This window comes from Bactrocera latifrons, unplaced genomic scaffold, assembly GCF_001853355.1.
Source record: "Bactrocera latifrons isolate USDA-ARS-PBARC rearing strain unplaced genomic scaffold, ASM185335v1 scaffold_20, whole genome shotgun sequence".
Classification (NCBI taxonomy): domain Eukaryota; kingdom Metazoa; phylum Arthropoda; class Insecta; order Diptera; family Tephritidae; genus Bactrocera; species Bactrocera latifrons.
Genome location: NW_017535519.1, coordinates 1,368,868 through 1,383,020, shown reverse-complemented (window position 1 = coordinate 1,383,020; position 14,153 = coordinate 1,368,868). Strand labels below are relative to the sequence as shown.

Here is a 14,153-nt window from a genome sequence, read left to right as displayed (position 1 = left end):
TATTTGTTTAATATGGTCTAAAAGCATTAAAGCGAATTAAAAAAAAAATAAATATTTTTAAAATTTATGTTTATATTGTTGAAATAGTTTTCGTATTAAGAGTTCTTCGCAAATTGAATGTGATTTTAAACTTTTTAAATATATCATAATTTCGCCTATTACCGTAATTAAGCATGGCTTCGTCACGTCATACAAGGATTACTTAATCTTAATGGCAGTACCTCAAGTGTATACAATTTCAATCGTCGCTGCAACCAGTTATATCGTTGTCAAAGTCACGAGCAAGCAACAATGATTGATTACTACCAATACGAACAGCTGGCACATGACATGTTGTTATCATATCTGTAGACCAGGGATGCCATTTTATTTTTAATTTCTATAAATTAATTTAAAGTCTTAATTTTTAAAAATACAGGAAAGAAATTGTATTTTCATTTGACAATTAATGCATTCACAATAGTAAAAGTGGTCTAAAATATTCGGAAGAAAATTTGGTAACATTGAGAAAGGATGCTGAACCACTTTAATGAGGTAACCGCATGCTCTTTTGTCCAAGGAATCGAGCAGAGAAATGGTGAATCGAAAACAGCTAAAATATGTTTCATAAAATATATGTATATTTCTTGAATTGATTCGTAGTCCAGTCATTATAGTAAGTTCACCTCGGAATTCGAGATACCCTGGGGTGTATCTACCATATGTAAATTTTGAGACAACTTCTAGGGTGTCAATATAAAATATTTACAGACTTACAGCTGGGTATCTCGAATTCCGAGATTATTACCTAATTTAAACTTAAATGACTCGACTATTCTTTTATAATTATTATTTAAACATTTTATTAAACACTTCACGATAATGCTTTCGGTTTGAAATTGAAACGTTTATTTACAAGTAAATCTAATGTAGATAAAGTTGACGTTTCTTATTTTGTTTCAAAAGGACGATATCCCAAAAATCACAGTAGGGGCCTGTGAAAGTTGATTCCGAAGATTGGATTGTTAACCGGCAATAAAATTTAAATATTAACATAAACATTATTCCCACAATAATTCACCAATGTTAAGCTTTTTGCACGTTGCTGGGCTAACTTTTTACCTTAAATGCCACTTTGTTTTTATTTATTGAAAAAAAATAAAAATAAAAAATAAAAAATTAATCGTTGACAACTCTGCTTTGGAAGCAAACAAATTTACATAACACGTGAGCCATTCATAACGAGTTCGAGTGCAGTTTTCCAATTTGCCCGACCACGGAAATGACGTTGATAGTTTTGTCTTCATACAACAATAAGAAATACACTAGCTTATGTCAAACCGGTCACAATGTTAGTGATGTATCCCACAAAATTATTGATATTAAAATCGCAAATGTCAATTTTTACGATTTTTAAATGCATTTTATGTTTTCCTTTTCGATTTTTAACACGCTGTTCAGAGCGTTCGTGTGAGTTTGTGCCACAATTTGTCTTTGTTTTAAATGGTTAAAAACGCTTTGGAATTTCAAAATTTGGCGTTGGCAAGAAATAGGCGTCTCTTCGTATAATCGTAAGTTAATTAACACGTACATTAAGAAAATTACTAATATTTCATTTACAGAGTATATTTTCAAGGTTAAAACTAAAGCTAAATTGTTTGCTGGATAATTGTATACTATTCTGTTTAATGAGCTTGAGTTAGAAGAAAAGCTTTAGTAAATGTAATTTGTATTTTAACTGTAATATTTTTTGTGTTCAAATATTATGTAGGATATAAGGGTGTTCAACACTAAAACACACAAGTATTCTAAATTACCCTAGAGGGTTAAGATCAGAAAATTTAAAAGTCAACTGTTTGCATTTTTTTTAAGTGTAATACCTTAGAAATATTCTCTGCAAATTTGAAGTAAAACTGTTAAATACTTTTCTAGTTATGCGATAATTAGCAAAGGGTTCGATTTCGATTTTTTTTTTTTAACAACTAAGTGTTGTTTATTCCGACAACCTGGAAAAAAAATTTCTGATTTTGTCAATTAAAAAACAAGACGTTTCCAATAGGCAATAGATTATCTATTAGTAAAACTATTTATTTTTGGCTGTTTGATTTTAGTTGAATCTCCAAGAACTAGAGCTGGTTACCGCAAATAACTTCGGTTGGAACTGGATCCAAATAAAAAACCTTAACAATGATTCATCATATTTAATGATGATTTGTTTTTACTTTAAAAAAATAAATTTTCTTACTGGCAAACAAAAATTATTTAAAATTAGTTTGCTCTTGAAGTCTCTTACAATACCTGACATTATAGAGTAGGGTGGCTCGATTCCGGAATTTTTTCGATTCGGGATTTCTAACAGTGCGGAGAAGTTGCCTTAGTAATTCATGATTCCAATGCAACTTTTTGTTTTGAGATCGGATTACATCTTCAACCCCAATGCCGGCCTTAAAATTTCGGAAATTCTCCTAAAATCGCGAAATTGTCTACCTAGCGCCTGAAGTACGCATCTTATGGCAAAATGTATAAAATAAAAGTTACTACTATAGAGCATAGCAGTACCACCTATATTCTAGGTGCCCTTCTTCTTCTTCTTGATTGGCGTAGWCACCGCTTACGCGATTATAGCCGAGTTAACAACAGCGCGCCAGTCGTATCTTCTTTTCGCTAAGTGGCGCCAATTAGATATTCCAAGTGAAGACAGGTCCTTCTCCGCTTAGTCCTTCCAACGGAATGTAGGTCGTCCTCTTCATCTGCTTCCCCCCGGCGGGGCGGGTACTGCGTGGAATACTTTCAGAGCTGGAGTATTTTTGTCGATTCGGACAACATCTCCTAGCCGCTGTCTTTTAATTCGCTGAACTATGTCAATGTCGTCATATATCTCATCGAATGCGATATTCGCCGTGGCCAACGCGCAAAGGACCATAAATCTTACGCAGAACTTTTCTCTCGAAAACTCGCAATGTCGGTCCCATCAGTTGTTGACATCGTCCAAGCCTCTGCACCAAATAGCAGGACGGGAATTATGAATGACTTATAGAGTTTGGTTTCAGCATAATGTGCCACCTACCAGCTCATAACTCACACGTCGCTTACTATCATAAAATATACAAAAAATATCACATAAATGAGTTTGCTCGTATTGTGATTTTTATTTTGACAAATCTGTCATGTTATTATTTTGGACTCAACGGATGGACCATCTGAGACGAAGACTCTGCCTTGAAAGAGATAATCTTCACAAAAAAAAAAAAAAAAAAAAAAAAAAAAAAAAAAAAAAAAAAAAAAAAAAAAAAAAAAAAAAAAAAAAAAAAAATGCCAAAGTATGTTCTCTCGAATGATAATAAAAAAGTCCCATTATATTTGAAGTTTCTGTGTTTTTTGCTTATTTTAAGTAGACGACCTCGAAATGGATCACCTTTAATGTTCGTGCCGGTTTTCTTTAAAAATTTTAACGTTTAATTCAGAAAAACATGTCCCATCTGAAGTCAGAAACCTTTTTCATATTCGAGAAATTTAAGAAAGTCAGCCCAGAATAGTTGAAGCTGAGCCGGCAGCCAAGAAACATGCCAACTAGTGCCTCATCTCTAACCAGTTTTTTACGGCAATTTAAAGAGTTGTTGTCGGTAGCGTTAATAGTTTCACTCGTTTTTAGAAACCCGTACTACAATACGCTCTACTGATCTCACCAAACTCCTTGACATCATAGATATTCGGCTTTGACACTGATTTGGAGAGATTTCACAAATGATCTTTTACGTTTAGGGTTGTCGTAATGGATCAATTTTTTCACACCAGGCCCAATCCGAAGTAAAAACGACTTTGTTTTTAGCGGACAAGCAGAATTTCTGACATGCAAACCCGCATTTCAACGTCTCTTGGAGTATGTTTACGCTTCAAATGAATGATCGTGATCCTAAGTGAATACTTTTTATACCCTGAACAGGGTGTATTAAGTTTGCCACGCAGTTTATAAAATCCAAAAAGAAGCGTCGGAGATCCTATTAAGTATATATATAAATGATCAGTATGTTAAGCTGAGCCGATTTAGCCATGTCCATTTTCTCTTCAAGAAGCTGCACAATTGTCGAAACAGCCGATATCGGATCACTATAACATTACAACATGTTATATACAAACTGAATGATCGGAATCAAGAGCTTGTATGGAAAACTTTTACATTTGACGTGAGATCTTCATGAAATGTGACATGGATTACTGATTAAGGTAATAATATAATCTCCGAAAAAATTGTTCAGATCCGATTACTATAGATTCCATAGAGACGGAACACACAGTTACTAAAAGAAATGCACCTGTAAAGGGTATATTAGCTTCGGTGCAGCCGAAGTTAATGTTTTTCTTGTTTTAATAATCTTCAAAAGTTCTTCCCAAGTAGACTTTTGAATAGCATTTTATCAAAGTATACTGATCAGAAATGTCAAAACCATAAATTCACTTTGAGTGAATAAAATAAAATAAATTGTGGGTGGCATCAGTTTCCCTTCCCTCCTCTTTTTATTATTCTTTAATTTTGAAAACTTAAGTTTACTATTTTTACAGTTTAAAGAAAACAAAAGTAAGAGCTTTTTGACACGGAAAGAAGAATTTCTCTACCAAGAGAAAATAGTAGTGCGGACTTCAGAGGACATGCTAACGCACGGTTGCACTGCAGGTGTTACTCTCCTACGCTTGGCGAATCGAAGATAGCTAATATTAAGAATACAAAAGTAAGATTTCAGTATTTATCATAAGTGGGTTATAATGGACTAAGAGAAAAATCCACTAGCTTCCACTTGTCTTTTGCTGAAAGTTTGCTTCCAATAATCATTGTTATAAATTTTTATTCCATCAAACTTTTGTAAAACCTTCTTTACGTGCCTAATGTCCTAAAGTGGTAGATATGCGCTGATTTCACAGCTAAAAAAATATAAGTTCCATGTGATGCCAACAAAGAAAGCTATATTACTTAGCCTTGTAGGCTCGAGAGACACGCATAGGCGTCAAACCACGTCAAGCGGTCCACGAAAACTTCGAAAAATTACCGATTTTGAAAATTAGCAGTTCATTAGTAAGGGGACCAGGCGCATACCCCGTGATATAACTATTTCGTCAACTCTTTTTTTTTGTTAAATTTATTGAAAGTAGAAATTTAGAGCATAATAAAATGTAAAATTTTTTTCTCATAAACTACTAGAGATAAATCGATGAAATTGTGAAAAATTTGTGTTTTGTGATTTTGTGAAAAAAGTCAATATCTATGGAATAGTATGAATGAACAAAAGTTTTTTTGCAGATTATTAAAGGTGAATATTTTCCGCGTTGTGTCACATACTTTTAAATTTTTTTTAGCGTGAAGAACACTTCAAAAATTTCAATAATAAAAAAAAATTACGTAAAACATTGTTATTTAAACAAAAGATCCATATATAATATAGCACGAATGTTTTTCTTTGACTTCACGAAATTTCACGAATTCCCTCCAGTAGTTTATGAGAAAATAATTTTACAATTTTATTATGCTCTAAATTTTAACCTTCAATAACTTTAACAAAACAAAAAAGAATTTTTACGAAATATTTACTTATATCACGGGGTATGCGTCTAGTCCCCTTCCTATTGAACTGATTTTCAAAATCGGAGATTTTTCGAAATTTTCATGGACCACTCGACCTGGTTTGACCCATAGGCCAATTTTCGTGATTTGCAAAGCATCTTATTTCAATCACGAAATTTTTAGTGTTTTTATCTGTTGCAAAGTTTAGTAGATGTTTTTGACATAGCAATGTTGCTCACTGTATCAAAAAAAMAAAAAAAAAAAAAAAAAAAAAAAAAAAAAAAAAAAAAAAAAAAAAAAAAAAAAAAAAAAAAAAAAAAAAATAAAAAATGATCAGCTGACTTGACAAACTAATATTGTAAATAATAATGTCGGCAGCACAGTAAACTTGTCTCATTTTCGTGATTTGTTATGGTTCACTGCAACAAGGGTAATAGATACGTAAGCATATACAAATGTATGAATGAAAAATGAAAATAAGTTGATAAATCAGTAACATAATGCATTTTTAAATCGCAGCCGGTCAAAGCGCCGCCAGACAACGGATAATGCTTTTTATCATTTATTTATTAGGTGGGAAAGCCAGTAAATAACGGCTCGTATGCAAATTTGTTGTCAAGTGGGCGTCTGTGCTGAGTTTTGGAGTTTGCACCGAGAGACGTTTGATATATGCACGCAACAAGTGTAAATTTCCACTTTTAACACCGTTATCATTTATAGTCCTGGGCGCTGTAACAAACTGGCTTCTTTGTGATTTAGTGAAATGTGTGAAAAACTTGCACAAATTAGTTACGCCAAATTCATTATTAAAATATAGCGCTAATTGGCGTTGTTCGTACAATCTTATTAACGCTCGAATTTGATGTGTTTATGTGGTTTATTTTGACTTGTGTTCGGCCATTACCACTAACATTAAATACAGGTATATTCAGTGTAAGCAAATACATGTTTGAATTTTGAAAATAATCTATCAACTCAATATAAACTGAAATGCATTGTAACACACATTAGTTAATGAAATCGAGGCGTCGAAAGCTAGAGCTTTTCACCAAAAAACTTATTGCAAAAATCACTTTATTGCAGCTGTTGCTAAGGGGTTAGGGGTTGTCCGAATTAAAATACAAAATATTGGTTTTGTCATTGGAGTTTCATTTGGACTGACTCCGAACAAACAGTCATTAGTTTAAAAATTAATATATGTGACCTGGTCTACGGAAAGGGGGCTTAGGTGTCAAAAATACAAAAAATCAATTTTCACTTTTTAGTTGATTCGGATGGAAGATGAGATTTTTAACAGCTGTTTCCCAGAAAACTAGTTTTCGCACGTTAGCTCCCTTTTCGTAGACCAGGTCACATATACTATTTCAAATCTGTCAAGTCAAGTCGTATGCATTAAGATCTAAGATTTTAATTTAATAAAAAAATATTTACATTTGTATTTTTTTCATATCTCTGACTACACCGAATTGTTTAATCACTAAGTAGTTTATTTTTCATCCACTTAAATTATTATGTACGAGATGATGTAAATTCGTTTTATTGAGTAAATGTATTTGATATATGTAGGCCCATATATGTGGGAAGGAGTAACTTGAAGAAAATAGAAAGTCAATATAATTCGCTGTTATAAGCCTGATATTGTTATATTTCTGAGATATCAACCTCCTCTCAAATTTTTACAAATCCGTCATAATTTGTAATACTTAAATGATTATACATATATGAGTTTTCTTTTGTTATTTGGGGATTAATAGTAGTTGCACTATTCTACGCTCGAATCCAGTCAAATATCGGAGATTTAATGTAGATAAAAAAATTTAGTTGGACAAAACACATTTAAGGCTGGAACCCCTATGAATCTGTCACTCCTGCAAAAGGTCCACTGCACTCTTTTAACTAACTCACTAAAGTTCAGTCATTCAGAACGAAATTGTTCGCATAACAGGTAACCAGTGGGCGTCTGTTCCAACTAGCAAGTTCATAAGGCTTCTAGTGAATACACAAGCGCCAATTAAAGCTACCCGTAAATATCCGCACCACACTCTCAGTAAGTAACTCGGTAAATATCATCTGGTTAACCAGTTATAAGGAAATAAAAAAGTAGACGAGCTGGTCTGCAGTTGAAAACGCAGCTCCCTAGGCTGGCCCAGACTATTTATCTCCTTCAAGGTTGGAAGCAATGGACTCTAGAAGAACAAATCAGGCCTTGGAACACTAGTAACACAGGGCATACCACAAAGTTACTGTGGGTAGTGTTGATTGTGGGCAGGGCAAAAAGTAATATTGTAGAAGTACCTTACAGATCCCACCTTCACAAAATTGGAAAGGGGATTCGGCAGAATGCAGAGCATGCGCTGAGGATGATGAGATGCTGGAACATTTTGTAGGAGAATGCCCAGCCTTCAGCAGGATGAAATGGGATACGTTCCATGACTGCCAATGCTCCACCAACTTAAGAGATATTAAGAGAGAGGTTGGAAAAGGTTTTTTACAAAATCCACTGAGTTGCTAGAAAGGGCTTAATTTGGTTGCCTACGGTTGCACAATGGGTCTAATGATGATTTCAGTGCGGTCATCTGCCATCTGGCACTTATAGGTAACAATAGTTAAGAGAGCAAAATTATAGTTATCTCTAGTATAACTAGAAAAAAAGGAAATTGAGAATATGTTAGGTTTCTCAATTTCTCAAGGAGAGGCTAATAATAAGAATTGTAACCTTTGCCATCTCATAAATTAAATTAAAAGTTTTTCACGTTCAACTATGCTAAATAACAGTCCCAGTCTAAACAAGTGAAATTAACATTAACTTAAATCTATTTATTCGATGGCCCACAAAGTCACGTAGTCTCTTCTCAGCCGATGCAGAGTGCCTACCCTTCCAGCACCACAAATAAAGAAATCGTTAGCGCTCATTACTTCTGTCGTCACTTGGATCGGTGTAATTGAGCAATTCGCAAATTTTTAGAGTAAGCTATTAGTAATTTAAAGTGGAAGCAATGAAAAATGGTACGCAATATAGTAATGTAGACGAGAGTGAGAAATGAAAATAATAAAAATCGAGTCATTAATTTACACTACAGCTATGCTGCTTCTGTTTTGTTCAGTTTCTTCACACGCAGCGTCGAGTGTGTTTATTTAACCCACTCGTTACTGGTGTTGTTTGACTTAGCTGTGAAGCTGGGCAGGTGGATTAGCCAACGAAAGTGAAATAATATTTGTTAACCGCAAAGGCACGCATTTGCAGAAGCGCACAGGGTGAGCCACTATCTGCCTTCGATTATTCTTAGAGAAGGAATATCACACTAAAACTATTGCTGTTGCGATTTGTCGCGGTATTGTTGTCAGGAAGAGCGAAAATACATAAAAATATAGTTATGTAAAAAAAATGTATTTCCTTTTAAAAGAGCACCCTTTATCTGAACTTATACTTAAAGATATGTGTTCAAGCCAATAGTGAATGAAATTGAGATAAAACTAAAAATGCACACACATAAAACAAAATGAATTTTAAATTTTGAGACATAGGTCTGGTATCTGCAAATGGTAAAAATATAGTTTGAACATACAGGGACCACTCGAAGTGTAACCGTTCGCGCAGCTGTCGCACTTTGCAGAATGACAGTTCGGAGTATTGTGTACAAAAGCATTCAAAAGTGATCAGCGCTAGAATTCAAACTTAATATTGTGATTGCTATACATTTATTCGAGATTTAGCTGGAAAATGAAAGCCTGTAATTGTTCGTGAGCTCAAACACCTTCATAAGTATAAATTTTTTGTTTATCGCATTATCACTCGTTACAATGATACTGGTAGCATCGCAAAACGGCATGGAGGTGGTCATCAAAAGGCTGCAGCGTCACGTGAGATGGTACGGAAAGTGAAGAAGCTACTTGAGCGAAATCCACGACGAAGTGCCAAACAAATGGCTAAAGAACTGAAAATATCCGACCGCATATTGAAAAATGAGCTCAAAGTCAAGCCTTGCAAGTTCCAAAAGGCCCATGAGTTCACACCGAAGAGGCAACCAGTAAGACGTGAGAGAGCGAAGCAGTTGCTTCGTTTGGCCGAAAGCGGTCAAATTCTGAACATGGTGTTTTCTGACGAAAAAATTTTTCCAATTGAGCAATTCGTAAACTTTCAAAACCAACCGTTCATACGAGAATCTAAGTCATCGGTTGGCCATCAGGGGGCAGCAGATTGGCGTTCTCCAATTGTTTTCATCGAACCTGGCGTCATAGTAAATGCGACATATTATCGGGAAAGTGTTCTGGAGGCTGCTTTGAAGCCGTGAGCAAACAAACATTTCGGTCGCACATCAAGGACATTTGCATAAGACTCAACACCGTTTTACAAGTGCGCGCGAGTGAACCAAGACAGGCTGAAAAACAACGTTCCAAACTTCATTACGACCACAAAATGCCTCTCGAATTGACCAGATGCGAATCCAATAGATTATTCTCTTTGGGCCATTTTGGAGAGCAAGGTCCGAAGTAAAAAATACACCAGTCTCGAGGTGCTGAAGAAAGCCATTGTCCGTGAGTGGGCCAAAATTCCGGCAAATCACAATCGGGCAGCTTGCGATTCGTTTTTTTGACCGTCTCAAGGCCATAGTCAAGTCAAAAGGTGGTCATATCGAGCAAAAGTGGATTGATCCTGAATTTATGATTATTTTCATACATTTTGTACTTTAAATTAAATAAAAATAATTTTCCAAACCGAGCTTTTTTTAATTGGTTACACTTCGAGTGCGGAGGACCCGTAGAGCATTTCCATTTTATAAGCAAACAAGAAAAAAACGTTCGTACCGAAGCTAGAATACTATTCACGAACAAACAATCATTCTATAAAAGCCATATGAAATAGTGGTCCGATCTGCAAAGTTTCTTCAGACATTTTAGACTTGCCTTGAACATCAGTTCTTGCCAAATTTTGTGAAGATATCTTCTCACATAAAAAAAAATTGATTTCTATCTATATGGTTCGATTTCAGAGGCTCCAACAACACATTCTGGGAGAGAAAAGGATGTGTGCAAATTTTCAGTTTAATTCTCAAAAATTGAGGAACTAGGTCGTTATAGACATACAGACAGAATAGCTAAATTGATTTAGGTCGTCATGCTGACTATTTATATATATTTTGTAGGGTCTGTTCGTTTGTGATCGGGCATCGAGCAAGTGGCACATGTTCGGCACTTTAAATACTCCTATATATTATCGTTTCAAATAATTTTTAGGTTGCCGTTTTATTGCAAACTTCAAAAAAGTAAGGCAGGGCTAAGTTCGGGTGTCACCGAACATTTAATAGTCTTGCAACTTGCAAAGACTAAAGACGTGGAAATTTCTTCAGTTACTGGCAAAACTTTATATTAAGTATCGGCTTTGACATCGAAACAAATTTATCTGTATTTCCAAGATTTCATAAAGTGCCTCACATACAATCTCCAATCATATGGAGTATAGTCAGTCGGAAGTTCGAAAGTAATGATATTAATTATATGGGGGCTATGGTTAAGTTTTCGGCCAATTTCATTTTTTTAGGCACAAAGATATATATTTATAATATTATATATGGATTACGGCAGCACATTTTTCATGCGGTAGTGAATTCCTGATATTTCAGCTATAGGAATTTTTCACCGCGTAACATGTTAACAGATTACACAGCGAAAAACTCACTATTTTTTTTAAGAATTTATTATTTTTGCAACGAAATACTAGTCAGATGTAAAGTAGTAGAAACTGTGGAAAGAAGTAGACATTTATCGAAGCTTATTTGTTTTCTACTCGGTTTAAGGGACAATATTACTTCTAACAGTCAATCAACAGGTCGCTCAGTGCTGCTGAGTTTGATCTTGAGGATAAGAAAACGTCAGTAGAAATGTAAGGTTTGAGATCGGACCAGGTTGAAATCGCATAAATGGTTTTAAAGACACCAAGAATAAAAACGGTTTAAGTTTTATGAAAAATGTTTATTATTTTATAATATAAAATAAAAATTTTATTATTTATGATGCATTTCTATATGTATTTTTTCTATCTTTCCCTGGTTTATTAATTATTATGCACTTGGTCTACCATTACATAGGGTCTAATTGATAATTCAGGTGTTGAAGTGCGTTCACAAGCATTTAGACGCTTATTAAACTGAGTTAAGTGACCATTTAAAAATTGCCGAAACCAAAAAACGCACACAATTTTTGATTTGCTTTTGTCCTCTATTCCGCATATCGCTTTGCCCTTACAAAACTTCAGCAAAAAGTTATTCCAGCTATGCGACTTCGTAAGTATGGATTTCGTTTTACTTTAAACTTGATTTGGTGCCTGAACGAAAAATACAAATTCAAAATGAAAATTCCAAATCAGCCTTTCCATTTTGACCACGAAAGCTACACGAAGAAACCGGAATGCCAGTACACGTATGTATGTATGTACTGGGCAGACGTGAGCCAACACCGGCCAGCTCATTATTGCCAATGTAAAGCAGCAAGAGCCAAAGCAAAACATAAACACGGATTGAAAGTGAGAGTGAGAGTGGGAGCGTCTGGTGAAGTATGTGAGTGAAGGCGAAAAGCTTTCGCCAGTGCGTCGGTTGCTGGCTGCGTGTTGGACGAGTCGATGATGGCCGTAACGATGACTCTGCAGTGCTTAGGAAATGCAGCCAAAGAAGAGTTTTGATACTACCGATCATTGGCCAATGTGCAGCCGAGAAGTAAACACGCGCGGGTGGCGTTGTAGGCAAACAGAGAAGTGGCGTGTGCTAAATAAATCAAAATTAGTATAAGAAACAGCGAGAAAAACAAGATACATAGTGAATATACGTAAAGTGAGTTTAAAAACAGCGCAAAATTATAATTGAGATTAAACGTAAGCGTAAAGAAAGGCGTAGTGCGAGTGATGACAAAAAGTAACAACAGCAACAAAGTGTAGTGCTCTGCGCACAAAGTAAACATAAAAAACAAACTAACGGAAACTTTTTAAGTTTCGGCAACATAATTCGAAAAAAGTTTCGGAAATTTGACTCAAAATCACTTTTGAATATCACGTGCAACATTTTACTTCCTTTCGACACCACTTGATTTAACAGTAAATTGCGTGTTTTCGCGAAATCTCTCAAATTTAAATACTAAAATTTTCGGCGTTACGTCGCTTGCGCGTCGCGTGCGTGACCAAATCGTGGTAGGCCTAACAAGCGCACACCCCAAAAATAGAAATTGTCAACCATTAAACGGTTTCAATTTAACGGCGAGTTACCGCAACACGGAAGGAAAAACCGTTTAACGGCGCGACAAAGCAGGTGGTGTTATTGAAATATTTGTTTGTGTACATACGGGAATACCTTGTTTTGGCGCAAAATCAAAAACTATGGACGGAGTTGCTGCTCAATACTTTTAGCTTGAATTAAGAAGGTAAGTTGGTGTGGTCTCTAAAATGAGGATTGGACTAATATAACATATGACTAGTACATCTAGCTTAACGTTGCCAAATCAGGAAACGAGCAAAGTTTTTGGGCTGATATAAATCAGTGTCCGTTCCGATTACATTAGATTTAAACATCGTGAGGGAACGAACTAATAAGTGAAAAAATTGTTTTTGGTTAATTTTATAATTGTGTGTTAATCTACCCCACAAGTCATTTTTGTTGTTAGATTAGTGCAGAGAAGCTTAGTATATAAAGTTGCCCTAACAGCGGCATGTTGAAATGCCCTCTTCCTCCTTCAATTGCTTTGCTGAAAACTAGTAACAAAAAGGTCGCAGGGGGTGCCTTCTGGAAGTAGTTTTCCCTCAAGTTCATTTGGATGACTGGTCATAGCGGAATCACTAGAAACTGTAAAACTAATGAGCTAGCAAAAGAGGGATTGAATTGTTCGCTCAGAAACATTGTTCTCTAGGATATGTTGATTAAATCGTGCTAAAACATTTGGGTAATTCTTCATTTCTCTGCCTATTTTAGTAGCTCTGAAAGCAGTAGTTGCTGTTGGGCGGTCTGAACTTGACGCACTCTTTCTAGTCCACTATTTGTCTTGCAATCTTTTAAACCTTCTTGGATTTTGGGCTTGCTCCTACATTATTTTTCTGCGATTTTGCCCACACTAAACCATTTAAGTAATCCTCAATGTACCATAAATCTTGACTAAAATGCTTTATTGAGAATTAAAATGATGGAATTTTACCTTATTTTATACTGATATTTATAAAAATCATTTAAAAATTGTTGTCTTATTAAAAAGACTTCATTCTGCTAGCGAAACAAAAGCTAACATACATATTTGAAGAAGATACTATCTTTCTTCCGAAATCTCCAGCACAATGTAACGTATCTGCATAGGAAAACAAGAAAAAACGTTAACTTCGGTTGCACCGAAGCTAATATACCCTTTACAGGTGCATTTCTTTTAGTAACTATGTGTTCAGTTTATATGAATGCTATATGCTACAATAATACGATCCAAACAATTTTTTCGAAGATTATATTATTACCTTAAGCAGTAATCCATGTCAAATTTCGTGACGATACCACGTCAAATGTGAAAGTTTTCCATACAAGCCCTAAATTCCGATCTGAACAATTTCTTCGGAGATTGCATTTTTGCTTTAGAAAATAATCTATACCGAATTTCG

At 35.0% G+C, this 14,153-nt stretch overlaps 2 protein-coding genes across 3 annotated transcripts in view; one reads left to right on the top strand and one right to left on the bottom strand.

Annotated features, from left to right (window-relative positions):
• The window catches only part of LOC108968019 (flotillin-2), a 402,447-nt gene that overhangs the window by 212,766 nt on the left and 175,528 nt on the right, over positions 1 to 14,153 (bottom strand). The window lies entirely within an intron of this gene.
• Positions 12,265 to 14,153, top strand: part of LOC108968020 (uncharacterized serine-rich protein C215.13) — a 22,613-nt gene continuing 20,724 nt past the window's right edge. The window contains exon 1 of the mRNA XM_018931742.1: positions 12,265 to 12,940. The gene's annotated coding sequence lies outside the window, so the exon portion shown is untranslated. The remainder of the gene's footprint in view (positions 12,941 to 14,153) is intronic.